Here is a 14,875-nt window from a genome sequence, read left to right on the forward strand (position 1 = left end):
TCGTGAGCATCTCTGCGCAAATGTGGCTTGAAAGGCAGCAGCAGGACTTCGCCTTGCTGACTTTCAAGTCACTACTGCAAACATGTGCCCTGAGAACTGCAGTAGCACCGGCAAACACTTCTTTATCTCTCTCCAGCCCCACCTTTCGAAATCTTGAATTAATTTTTGTGTGTGTAGATGCTGGCGTGCTCAGTCAAGATGAAAGGATGTGTGTGCCTCCACTACTTAGAACACTTTCCAGACCTATCCAGCTCCTTGCATCCTGTTGTTTCGACGGTAGAGGATCCCTGTCATTTCTGCATGAGTAAAAGCAATTGAACGGCAGGCCGGAGACAACGTGCTGCAAAACCTCCACCAGGTGGCGTGGGATTGCCACAGAATCCCCAGTGGTGGCTCAACAACATGTTTGCAGCCATCAAAATCATGTTTATGCATTACTTCAACACATTTGAAAACGTATTAAGAACTCCTGGGGTCTCCGCTGCTTCCCTCCCCACCCATCTCCCACTTGGGACCTTTGAAAAAGAGGGCAATTTGTATAAATGTTAGTTCTGTATAAAGCCCCCAGTTGACTTATGGGAGATAATGACAAGAATTTGAAATAATATGATCTGCAGCTTGAATCTCATCCATGCCATATCTCTAAACACTAAACCCTGTTTGCAAAAAATGAAGTGGGGGGGGGGCACACATTTAAACTATAATGCAGAGCCCCTTTTGCCTTATTAGCAAAAGCTATTCTGGCAAGATTAGAGGTGGAAAACACTGCTGAGCTCTCACATAGGCTGGGAGACGTTCTTCCAAACGTGAAAACAAAAGAGGGCAGAGAGGCAAGTACAATGAGGATATAGAATAGGTCCAAAATAAAGATTGCCCATGTATTGCCTCGTTTGCAAAGATGCCCTGAAGTAAGGGATAACCCCTTTAAAAATGTCTGGGCTATCTTCATTTTGCATTGGTTTGTTATTATTGTTTATTAAAGTTGCATACCACCCTTCAGCCAAAGATCACAGGATGGTTCACAACATACATATACAAAATGAGAAGACAAAGTACACTGCCATTAGAACAGTAGTGGCTGGTACCCATTGGACTGCTAGGGCGGAAGGCAGGGAACCCAGAGGCCATGGTAAGTCATTCTGGTTTTGTACCCCTCCTCCTCTCTGCTGAGTTTTACCAAGGCAACACTGGGGCTAAGAAAAGGGAAGCTGCCATAGGCATTGCCGCCCTCTGGACTGGTTGTAAGTAAGTAGGGAGGCAGATGAGTGTGCCTCCATGACACACAATTGCATGATTCACACGTTGAGTGTTAAGTGTAACATTTATGGACAAACATGCATATACACCCACCCCGGTTTCTTTACTCCCGGAGCTGAGCTGACCTAATTTAAAGTGCATTTGTACTTTAAGCGACTGGGCGTCCCTGGAAAGTCAAAGTGATCCCTGATTTATGAGACAGAAATCAGTTTGGTGACTCCCAGGAGACAAGACAATCAACTTTCCCCAGCCCCTCCATTCCATTATCACACTTCACAGGTCTGGCTCCCTTCTCCCTGTAAGTTGGTCCAGATAACCCCGCACCTTAATAGCACCACACAACTTCACAAAAGTCCCAGGTATGGCACAGGAGCACCCTTTCCTGTGACCTACACAACCCTTGCCTGTTGGTTTGACATTTCAGGTTCCAAGTGTCATGTCTGGTGCAAGACTGAATTGCCTTCCCACAAGCATCCATTCGAGAGCTCCTGCCTCCCTGCTCCTCTTTGCTTCCACATTGGATCATGGAAGGCGGAAGGGAGGGGGACCTCTTGCTCCCCTTTAGCAACTCTCAGCTGACAAATCAAATCAAGCCCTCGCCCGTCTGGAGGGGGCAGCCTCTCCGTAACATTGCTTGCAGGCGGCTTGCGCACGCGCACCTGAGCACCCTCAATCGACTCACTGGCTTTAATCTGGCAGCAAGCAGACAGTGCTGGCCAGCACAGACAGGAGAACATGCCAACGGCGCCCAGGAGGTGTTAATATCACCTCCCACATGGGCTAGACAGGAGACATATGCTGAGATTTGGAGGCATCATAAGAGGTCCCAGGACTAACGCCAATATAAAGCTTTCTTCCATAGGAATGCCATCATCATCACCACCACCACCACCGGCCAGAAATACAAATTCCACTCCAATAAATTCCAGGTTTGACATTAACTGCTAGAATGTAAAAGCAAGACAAGAGCTAGATACTGTTCTTCTCTTTTTCCTTTCAGAGACACCATTGCTGGGCCTATGAATTGTAGCCTTCACTAGATGGTTTGGACTGTATCTCCCACCAGCTGCAGGCAGTTTTGGTAGTTGTAGCCCCAGGACTTCAGGAGGGCACCAGGTTGGCAGGGGCTATAATAGGGCACCTCATCCGTCAAATGCCTTCTGACAACTAATGCATTTCTGCAATAAGCAATATATATAGATATAGGCAAATATCCTCTCTGCTATTATGCAATTGATTTTTGATTTTTTTTTTTTTACTGAGCACTGAAACTGCAAAGAAAACTTGAAGCAATTATTGACCCTACACCTCCTTTCTTATGAGAGTGGCTACTTACAAAGTGTTGTGTTCAGTATCCTTGCCCCTCGTGACGTTTGGCCCAGTTGTCTCATAATGCTGCCCCAACTACAGAGGTCAAGAAGGTGCCCTCAGCTGCCTCTCCCCCAAGGTGATAGACTCAGCTCAGCTCTCTCCCAAGGTGCTTCAGCTCAGTGGGGCAACATTTCAGCATGATACAATTCAGGTTTTTCTTTCTCACAGCACGATTTCTGCAGTTCAGCTTCATTTGGGGGACGATGACACCACCAGAGCAAGTAGGAAACCAGCATGAAGAAGGCAGCCTCCAGTGAATTGGAAAAGTGGCTCACAAACAAACAGCAGGTTGTCGCAGAAAGTCACGTCCTAGCTAAATCTGAGATACCCTGACTAATTAACCACAACCCACCAGCCAATCTATGGGTCCAGATCTTAGGTTCTCACCATTATGGTGTCTATCCATGCTATTTAAAACTGTAAGTGAAAGGACAAGTGTACTAAGTGTGTTTTCACAATCGTATCACTTCATGGTCAGGGTGTCAATGCTCTGTCTCTATGATCAGAGACTGGTCACTGGCAGACTTTGAACTTGCACTCTGCGCAATACCAAAATTTGCCGCTGTCCCACCTCCCACCTTCTGTTCTAAGACATTGTTGAGGGCCCCTGCAGCACCCTCTCAGCTCGGTGTCCAGGGTGGGTGAATTGGCTGAACTCTCCTCAATCCACCTCTGTCAGAGGCAGCAATGCTTCTGAATGCCAGTAGCTGGAAACTACAAGAAGGGAGTAAGCTCAGTTCCTACTTACAGGCTTCCTACAGTTCCCGCACACTGCTGGACTTGCAAATGGGTAAAAAAGTACTGGGAAATGATCCATAATGAATTGAAAAAAATGTTTAAAAGTACTCCCCCCCCCCAAAAAAAAAACCCCAGAGTCCTTCCTACTGGGGATCATTCAGACTGAAATTCCCAGGTGTCAAAAAAGGTTATTTATGTATGCCACTACTGCAGCCTGTATTTCGATAGCCCAAATATGGAAAACGAGCGAGGTCCCAACCAAAGAAAAATGGCAACTGAAGTTGACAGGATATGCACAGCTTGCAGACTTAACATATATAATAAGAGAACAAGAAGAACATACGTTTAGAGAAGATTGGAAAACATTTATTGACTATATGGGAAATAATTGTATATAGCTGAAAACGCTGGCAGCATTAAGATAAATTCAACAGTGTAAACAAGTTTTGATGGATGCAATAAGGGAATACTGAATGGTATAGCTTTTTAAAAAATATATATGCAGGAATTTATTATATGTAAAATGAACCATGAAAGAGAAGAAGGGAAGGATGTAAAAATGAGTACTTTATATTGTACAACAGATACACACACACACACACAGAGAGAGAGAGAGAGAGAGAGAGAGAGAGAGAGAGAGACTTCCCACATCCTGCTAATAGCTTTTGTGGGGGCTGGGGGAGAATATATATTTTTAACAAGATGGGGAGAGAAGACCTAAACCAGACATGAGGACAACAACTGTAGCCACTCCAGCTCCCATCAACCTCAGTCAGCATCACCCAAGGCAGGATGATGGGAGCTGTAGTCTAGAAGGACCACACATTCCTAAATCCTTGGCTTAAGCATGTGGTACTCACTGGTAATGATAACACTTGCCGCATCCCAAACCCAGTGCAAAGTCCATTTTGTAAAGTCCGTTTTGTCAATCATTTATTTAAAGTAATATGTAGCCTGACCCTGCTGGGAATTTGTTTGACTTGTTTCTCGGATAAATACCCTATTAGTCTTGGGTAATTTCTGGTAAAAACCCAAGGATATGAGATTGCTGTTATCACAGGAAGGCCATGACAGGTTATAAAATTATGTTAGGAAGAGTGGGGATAAAAATCAAGGTTTGAGGTGTGAGAGGGAGCAATGATTTATTTGGCACTGGGGGCATTTGCCAATTGAGAAGCTTGTTTGCCTTCTCCCAACTCGAGGGCAAACTGGCTCCACACATCCACCTCCATACATAGGATAGGATCCAGCTTTTGGCACACCACTGCAAATGCTGTTTGCAACTGGGTGCCAAAACCCACACAAAGTACTGGATGCCTCTTGGGGGCTGCTGTGAGCAGGCTTGACAGGTGTACCTCTAGGTAAAATATAGTGTGTTTGGAGCACTTGGAAGTGTCAGTCCCATTCTGCCAGCCAGAAAAGAAGAAGGGTTTGGATTTGACATCCCGCTTTATCACTACCCAAAGGAGTCTCCAAGCAGCTGACATTCTCCTTTCCCTTCCTCCCCCACAACAAACACTCTGTGAGGTGAGTGAGGCTGAGAGACTTCAAAGAAGTGTGACTAGCCCAGCAGCTGCATGTGGAGAAGCGGGGAAGCGAACCCGGTTCACCAGATTACGAGTCTACCGCTCTTAACCACTACACCACACTGGCTCTCAACAGTTTTGATTTAGGAGACAGGAACAGAGAACTGCTGTGCTTTGACTCGTTCAAGGACTGGTTGCCTCTAGCTGAAGAGAGGTGCAATGAGAGAGAGAGAAAGAATGGGAGGGAGGGAGGAAGAGAGATCAAAATCCTACTTGGAAAGTGTCCATTTTCGGTAATTATTATGTTTATAAATTTCAAAAGCAGACTGCAGAGGAATTTTCAGTGAGCAGCCAAAGCACACAAGATCAATATCCCGAAGTCCCGACTCTCGCATTAACACACTCAATAATCAGCTCGGCTCTCTCTGCTTCTTTGATTATTATTTCAGCATGTAGCAGCTGCCTTACAAGTGTTATGGCCTCTGATGCACTGAGGGACTTGGTTAAATGCAGATTATTGACCTGTGAGAACACAAGACCGTACTTGAATACACTATCATTTTCTCTCACAAATCCATACCAAGGACATTTCTTGTCCCAAGGGAATGCTCCACATTACTTTTGAAGCTTTGAAAGGCCTTCTCTACCCCCCCCCCACTCTTTCTGTTTCACCACACACACACTGTTCCATAATGTCCATTTTTAAAATACATTTTATATCAATAAGCCATTCCTGAGTTTTGGATTTTTTATGTTCTGTCACATTTCCCTGGCTATACATAAGATTATGTAAAGGCAAATTCACCATACTTATGCTTCAGCTCTATCTAACATTTATGCTCAGTCCTAATGGGTTTATTACAATTTCAAAAATAAATGTAATTTTTTTAAAAGCACTCTCTTGCTGTTATTTTGGCTATGGCCCACAGCTTGGATGTTATACTGTATTGCATAAATACATCCTGCTTTTTAAATGGGACCCAGGACTAAAATATTGGGCCCTCATTCCATTAGCGCAAGGATTTATGTTTGTGAAACAGATCTTCCTCCATCTCCCCAACATGCTCCCCACAACCCCTAAATCTGCTCTGAAAGGTTGGGAGAAACCCTAGAACATATTTAGGAGCCACGCAGGGGGAGGACAGGGAAAGTTCTCTTGTACAAGCATAAATCCTGGCACTACTGGAATGAGTCACTTAAACCACATCCGCACCAGACATTTAAAGCAGTTTTGTCCCACTTTAATAGCCAAGGCTTCCCCTCACAGAGCTACAATTCCCAGCACCGCATGCCCACAGAATCATAAAATTGTAGCTTTGGAAGGGTTCCTGGTTGCTCTACAGAGCCCTCTGGTGATACATTTCAAAAAACACATTATGAACATTACAAGCAGAACGTAATGTTTCTCTCTGCATTATGATAACCTTTCCTTAACCTTTCCTTAACGTCACAAACCATGAGTGTAAATCCGCCCTAAGAAATGTCTCTATTTTCATCAGAGGAATGTTGGAGGGTATGCCTGCAGATCTTTATTTAAGTTTATGTAGATCTCAGAGCAATGAATGGTTTAATGATCAGTTAAATGTTGTAAACAAGCCTACCTAGTTGTGTGGAATATCGACAAGTGTTTTAATCTGTTTTTAGCTTATCATTAGTTCTCCCCTGAGTGAGTGCTTGAGGGCCCTGCTCTTGCCACTTACCACCTGGCCCAGGGCGGGGCCTGACAGGCCTCACTAGGACAGTGTTACTGCAGGAGGGGCACAGAGTGTTTTTAAAATGTTTTTAAAAAATTTCTTTTGGATTTTTTGTATGTGGGGGTGGGGGTGGGATGGATGTTTGGTGGGGTTTGGGGAATTTTTTTATTTTTTATTTTGATGTTTTTGTAATTTTTACATTTTTTGTTTGTATTGTTTTATTGGTTTTGTTTGTTTGTATAAGTTGTTATTTTGTTCTTAGGGGAAGGGGTCAGGGCTGCCGGGGAGTGGGCTCCAGCCCACAAAATGGCTGGGGCATGTTCCACAGGGGGGAATGCACTGGGACAACCGATTTCAGTGATCACGGGTAGGAGGAGGAGTTACGCTAAGACCAGACCATGTCATTACAGAGGAGGCAGGTTTAGTCGTTGTCTGAGGACTATTCCTGCCTCTGGGTCTGGTCCATGACTTGATCATGGATGGAGGACTTGACCTGGCATGTGTAACAGAGACTTGGTTGGATGAAGCAGATGGGCCTGTCCTTGCCGCTGCTTGTCCACCAGGTTTCTCTTACGCACAGCAACCCAGGTCATGTGGGCGGGGAGGGGGGGTTGCAGTGATTTTTAGAAAGTCATTAGTTTGCACCAGGCGTCCTATTGGGAAGACCCAGTTTTCTGAGTGCATGTTCTGGAAGTTGGGCAATAGGGGCAGTACAGGATTCCTTTTGGTGTACCGACCTCCCTGCTGCACCAAGGATTCCCTGCCCGAGCTGCTTCAGGTCGTGGCGGATGTTCTCCTGGAGACACCTAGCTTGGTCGTCCTAGGGGATTTTAACATCCATGCCGACACGACCTTACAAGGGGCAGCTCGGGACTTCGTGGAAAGCATGGCCTCCATGGGGCTGTCCCTGAATAAGTCTGGCCCAACCCATAGCCGCGGACATGCCTTGGGCCTGGTGTTTACCTCTATGGATGTTGGTGATCTGACACTAAGTAAAAGTGAAACAAAAGAAGTGCCATGGTCAGATCACTTCCTGGTGCAACTGGACTTCTCTGCGATCCATCCCCTCTGCAGGGAGGTGGGACCAATTCGGATGGTCCGCCCCCGCCACTTAATGGATCCAAATGGTTTCCAGAGAGTGGTAGGGGATGCTTTATCCCATGTTGATGGCCTTTCAGCTGATTCCCTGGTGGCCCGCTGGAATGCGGAGTTAACCGGGGCTATTGACTGTTTGGCTCCGAAGCGCCCTCTCCGATTGCATGGAGCCCGGAGAGCCCCGTGGTTTTCCACGGATCTGAGGGCAATGAAACAATCGTTGAGACGGCTAGAGCGCCGGTGGCGGATAACTCATTCCGAATCTGACCGGACACAGGTTAGAGCTCAACGTCGAGCCTACCAAGTGGCGATAGTGACGGCGAAGAAGAATTTCTTCACCGCCTCTATTGCATCTGCAGAAAACAGCAGCAGGAGACTTTTTCAGGTGGTTCACAATTTAGCGGAACCACCTGTAATATCGGGGCCCAGTACGGGCCACATATTCTCCTGCAATGATTTTGCAAAGTTTTTTTGCAGATAAAATCGCTCAGATTCGGGAAGAAGTAGACTCCACCGTGGGAGCAGGGCCGGGGCGGGAGAGTGCTAGAGTTCTGTCTAGTCAAGTTGAGTGGGATCAATTCCAATCTGTTACCTCCGAGGATGTGGACAGGCTGCTTGGACGAGTGAAACCAACCACCTGTCTCTTGGATCCTTGCTCATCCTGGCTTATAAAAGCTAGCCGGGAAGGACTGGGCGATGGGCTTCGTGGGGTGGTGAATGCTTCCCTCCATGAGGGAGCCTTCCCAGACCCACTGAAAGAGGCGGTTATTAAACCGCTTCTTAAAAAACCATCTTTAGATGTGGCCACAATGGCCAACTATCGCCCAGTCTCAAATCTTCCATTCTTGGGCAAGGTGATTGAGCGAGCGGTTGCCGAACAACTCCAGGCACACCTGGAAGAAGCGGACCATTTGGATCCCTTCCAGTCGGGATTCAGGCCTCATCATGGGACTGAAACTGCCTTGGTCGCACTGGTTGATGATCTCCGGCGGGCTAGGGACAAAGGTGAGAGCTGTTTCCTAGTTCTGCTGGATCTCTCAGCGGCGTTTGATACCATCGACCATAACATCCTTCTGGACCGTCTTGAGGGGCTGGGAACTGGGGGCACTGTCCTACAGTGGTTCCGCTCCTTCCTCCTGGGCCGTGTTCAGAAAGTGGTGGTGGGGGATGAGTGTTCAGACCCCTGGGCTCTCACTTGTGGGGTGCCTCAGGGTTCTGTCCTCTCCCCCATGCTTTTCAACATTTACATGCAGCCGCTGGGAGAGATCATCAGGAGGTTTGGCCTGGGTGTTCATCAGTATGCAGATGATACCCAGCTCTACCTCTCTTTTGAATCAGAAGCAGTGAGGGCAGTGAAGGTCCTTTGTGAGTGTCTGGAGGCGGTTGGAGGATGGATGGCGGCTAACAGATTGAGGTTGAATCCTGACAAGACAGAAGTACTGTTTCTGGGGGACAGGAGGCGGGCAGGTGTGGAGGATTCCCTGGTCCTGAATGGGGTAACTGTGCCCCTGAAGGACCAGGTGCGCAGCCTGGGAGTCATTTTGGACTCACAGCTGTCCATGGAGGCACAGGTCAAATCTGTGTCCAGGGCAGCTGTTTACCAGCTCCATCTGGTACGTAGGCTGAGACCCTACCTGCCTGCGGACTGTCTCACCAGAGTGGTGCATGCTCTGGTTATCTCCCGCTTGGACTACTGCAATGCACTCTACGTGGGGCTACCTTTGAAGGTGACTCAGAAACTACAACTAATCCAGAATGCGGCAGCTAGACTGGTGACTGGGAGCGGCAGCCGAGACCATATAACACCGGTCTTGAAAGACCTACATTGGCTCCCAGTATGTTTCCGAGCACAATTCAAAGTGTTGGTGCTGACCTTTAAAGCCCTAAACGGCCTCGGTCCAGTATACCTGAAGGAGCGTCTCCACCCCCATCATTCTGCCCGGACGCTGAGGTCCAGCGCCGAGGGCCTTCTGGCGGTTCCCTCATTGCGAGAAGCAAAGCTACAGGGAACCAGGCAGAGGGCCTTCTCAGTAGTGGCGCCCACCCTGTGGAACGCCCTTCCAGCAGATGTCAAAGCGATAAACAACTACCTGACATTCAGAAGACATCTTAAGGCAGCCCTGTTCAGGGAAGTTTTTAACGTGTGATATTTTAGTGTATTGTTGGTTTTTATGGAAGCTGCCCAGAGTGGCTGGGGAGGCCCAGCCAGATGGGCGGGGTATAAATAAATAAATTATTATTATTATTATTATTATTATTATTATTATTATTGTTGTTGTTGTTGTTGTTGTATTTTTGGATGTTATATATGCTTTTTGGGGACGCGGGTGGCGCTGTGGGTAAAACCACAGTGCCTAGGACTTGCCGATCGCATGGTCGGTGGTTCGAATCCCCGCGGCGGGGTGAGCTCCCGTCTTTCGGTCCCAGCTCCTGCCCACCTAGCAGTTCGAAAGCACCTCTAAGTGCAAGTAGATAAATAGGTACCGCTTTATAGCAGGAAGGTAAACGGCGTTTCCGTGTGCTGCGCTGGTGCTGGCTCTCCAGAGCAGCTTTGTCACGCTGGCCATGTGACCCGGAAGTATGTCTGGACAGCACTGGCCCCCGGCCTCTTAAGTGAGATGGGCGCACAACCCTAGAGTCGGACACGACTGGCCCGTACGGGCAGGGGTACCTTTACCTTTACCTTATATGCTTTAAACTGGTTTATTTTTATCCTTATTGCTTTGTTAAATTGAAATAAACAAATAAACAACATGTGGAGGCCAGGGACCCAACATCTTCTCTCTCTACCTCCTTGCAGTGTTTAGAGAAGGGCCGGTCTCTCTTCCAAAACAGTCTATCCGTCCATGACCTCATCAGGAAAAGTGCATATTCTACATACCATATCCCATATTGCCTATCAGTCAGGAACAGGCTGCCGCCTCCTCTTCCTCTTCCTCCTCCTCCTCCTCCTCCTCTCCCTTTTAAATTGCCTGTAAGCAGGACTATCTACCTCCCAGAATTTCATTCCATTTAAGCTGGGATTCCTAGACAATCTGTCCTAGTTCTTCATAGGACAAGCTGTTCTATCTCAGTCAAGTCTGCATTCTTTGCCACACATCTCCTCCCGCCTCCAGCATTTAACAACCCATTTAAATCTTATTCTGTAGTACTTATTTTCTTAGCAACACATTCAGGCAGAAATAGATGTCACACCTCCGGATCATTTGAGGGGGTGGAATATAATTAGAAGGGGGAAATGTCTAAGAAGAAGAAGAGATCAATGAAGTCTGAAGGTGTAAAATCCTCACGCAAATATTGGGTCTTTTGCATCCAGCACAACCAAGGCTTCTTGGTTAACTACAAAATGTCTACGAAATGAAAGATGACTGAGGTGTGTGTGTGGGGAATGCACAACCAACTCATCCTTGATTGTTGAAACAAAACCTGATCCCCACCCAATGGTGAACTGTTGACACCAGGGGTCTAGGAAAACTGGCCCTTCCATAGATAGCATTCTTGCATGCATCTCAATCGCCAAGCAGTTAGAAAGTCCATGGAATTCCCAGGGTTTGGTTTCCTTGAAATGCAGGTAAATAGAGACTGTGGTGTCCTTAGGATATATGAATATACACACACATATACACACAGCATGGGATGGAGGTGCTCACAACATTAACACACCCCATTAGGATCCCAGGGAGATGTCCAAGCCATAGCTTTGGGTCAAGCACAGAGCAAGGTAAACCTCTGGCCTCCAGCTTCCAGCATCAGCCAGAACTCTCTCCCTCTTGCACACAGCCTATTGTTCTCCATCCTGAGATGACTTTGCCTCCAGCCAGTTGAGATAGGAGAAGCCCACCCGTTTGTCTCTACGCCAACAGAGCTCGCTCTTGAAGTGCTAGTGACGGGTACCGTAATTAGCTGAGTGGATAAGGCCATTGCATTTGCAAAGGATCAGGGGCTTGATAGGTACCGTATCCTCTTGTAGATTCTAATGTCACAGATAAAGGATCACAGGCTGGAAGGAACCCACGGATATTATCCAGACTGACTCCTTCAAAGCTAGAGAAATATCCATACAGCCTAACGCAGTGCTGGTTTAAATCAATCACACAGAGTCCAGACTCTTCAGGTAAGTATTGCGACAGCTCCAGCTGGACCAGGTCAGTGGTCCATGTAGTCCAGCATCCTGATCTTACAGTGGCCAACCAGATGCCTGTGGGAAACAGGATCCAAGCAAGCAGGATCCATGCCACACCCACCTGTGGCTTCCAGCAACTGCTAAACAGAAGCCTGCAGTGAAGGCAGAACATCTCCATCAGGGTCAGTAGTCACTGTAACACCGTGAGGGGTAAACTACAGTTCCCAGAATTCTTTAGGCAAAATCGTTTGCTTTAAATGCAGAGGAAGAACGCAGTCATTATCTATGGCCTTTGAAACAAAGAAGGCTTAAAGGCTATCTTGAGGAACGAAGATGATGGGGGAACACATCATCCTTTCCCTGCCCTCCATTTCCCCCTTCATCACCAGCCGATGTGGACAGACTCTTCCAAGCTGGAAAGCCTGTCCTCTCGACCCGTGCCCGTCTTGGCTGATTAGAGTCCTGGGGGATATCATCAATTTGTCCCTTGGCACGGGGACATTCCCAGGGGAACTGAAGGAGGCAGTGGTGCGCCCGCTCTTAAAGAAAACATCATTAGATCCTTTAGATCTATCCAATTACCACCCGGTTTCGAATCTTCTGTTCCTGGGTAAGGTGATTGAGAGAGCGGTTGCTGAACAGCTTGGTGGGTTTCTGGATGAAACATCGGCTCTGGATCCATTCCAGTCCAGCTTCCACGCTGGTCATGGGACCAAGACAGCTCTGATTGCCCTAACAGATGATCTTCGTAGACAGGTAGATCGAGGCGGGTCGGGGCTGCTGATTCTTCTAGATCTGTCAGCAGCTTTCGACATGGTTGATCACAAACTCCTGGACCACCGCCTTGCCGACCTGGGGATCCAGGGCACAGTCCTTCAATGGCTGCGCTCGTTTCTCTCTGGTCGGGGACAGACAGTGGCGCTTGGGGGGGAATTGTCATTGCGCCACTCCTTGGTGTGTGGAGTACCTCAGGGTGCGATACTCTCCCCGATGCTTTTCAACATCTTTATGCGCCCCCTCGCCCAGCTTGTCCGGAGTTTTGGGCTGGGTTGCCATCAGTATGCTGATGACACCCAACTCTATCTGTTGATGGATGGCCATCCTGACTCGGCCCCAGACACACTGACCAGATGTTTGGAAGCTGTGGCTGGATGGTTACGTGGGAGCCGGTTGAAGCTAAATCCTTCGAAGACAGAGGTCCTGTGGCTGGGACGGGACAATATGGGATTGGGGGGGCAACTCCCATCTGTTGCGGGGGCGCAATTAGTGCCAGCACCGTCCGTTAAGAGTTTGGGTGTAATCTGCAACATCTCCCTTTCCATGGAGGTGCAGATTGCAGCTATAACAAAGGTGGCATTTTTCCATCTCCGCCAAGCTAAGCAGTTGGTTCCTTACCTCTCTCGCCCTGACCTAGCCACTGTGATCCACGCGACGGTCACCTCCAGACTGGATTATTGTAACTCGCTCTAAGTGAGGCTGCCCTTGAGACTGACCCAGAAACTCCAGCGGGTGCAGAATGCTGCAGCGAGACTCCTTACGGGGTCTTCGCTGCGAGATCACATTCACCTGGTGCTATACCAGCTGCACTGGCTCCCGGTGGAGTACAAGATCAGGTTTAAGGTGCTGGTTTTAACCTTTAAAGCCCTATACGGCCTAGGACCCTCGTACCTACGGGACCACCTTTCCTGGTATGTCCCACAGAGAAACTTACGGTCTTCAAATAAAAACATCTTGAAGGTCCCAGGCCACAGAGAGGTTAGGCTGGCCTCAACTAGAGCCAGGGCTTTTTCGGCTGTGGCTCCAACCTGGTGGAACGCTCTGTCACAAGAGACTAGGGCCCTGCGGGACTTGACATCTTTCTGCAGGGCCTGCAAGACAGAGCTGTTCCACCTGGTCTTTGGTCAGGACACAGCCTGACTCTCTCCTTTGGCAATCCTCACAGAACTTCTGGCCCAATGGTTGCCAGTGGCTTGATTTGAATTAATTTTATAATGAATGATTTTAGAGTGTTGTTTGTGTTGTACTTTTGTACTGTTTTATTGTTGTTAGCCGCCCTGAGCCCGGCTTCGGCTGGGGAGGGCGGGATATAAATAAAATTATTATTATTATTATTATTATTATTATTATCATCATCATCATCATCATCATCATCAAGTGGCTCCCCATCCCCAATACTGCTTCTAATTATCATTTTTGAAAACCATCAGGCGGAAGCTGCATGCATCAAGATGCAATGTCAGGTCTGGCTCTCACTGTTGCTCAGCCAAGAATTTCTCATGTCCTTCCTACTACAGTATGGAAATGAAGTGTGCACTTTCTGACATCAAGACCCAAAGGCAATCCTGCAGGAAGGGATGGATAAATTGATTAAAGAAACCATGCAAAACATTTCTCTCCTCATGAATTTCTTAAGCTTCCTGAAGCTGGCAATCTTGCAGGACCCTTTGGGGGATTAGAAAATAAAAGAGGGGAGGAGGGAGACTGTGGACCTCTGTTGGTGGAAAAGCTATATATATATATATATATATGCTTTCGTAGATTTTCACGGGTACAGGAATGCAGGTTTTGGTGTCCTCGGGTGTCTTCCCGTGTAAAAGTTGGGGTGTCTAGGCGACGTTTCGACGAGGTCTCACTCGTCATCTTCAGGCTGGTGCTTTCGGCTTCTTGTTACTGGAACAGAGCGGGATCTCAATGTTTGAGTTCCTATAAATACTGTAGAGGGGGTGTGGTGTCTAGCCTCCAATGTTCTGGGCAGAGAGGAAGTTCCCAGGCTAGTGTGCCTTTTCTTCTTTTGTTCCTTAATTACTTGAGAGATACCTTGAGTGATTTCTTGAGTGATATCCTGAGTACCACTTAGGTGGTATCTCTCTTCACACAAGTGCCCATTAATGAAGCCTTGACAGCTATTCAAAACAAATACAATCCCCCCGAATACATCTTGGACCTGACCAACCACTGCCTAACCAACACGTACTTCATCCACAATGGACAAAGATACAAACAGATAGAAGGAGCACCTATGGGATCACCCCTCTCACCGGTCATCGCAAACCTGTACATGGAACACTTTG

Source organism: Podarcis gaigeae (assembly GCF_964106915.1).
Source record: "Podarcis gaigeae genome assembly, chromosome: 4".
Classification (NCBI taxonomy): Eukaryota; Metazoa; Chordata; class Lepidosauria; order Squamata; family Lacertidae; genus Podarcis; species Podarcis gaigeae.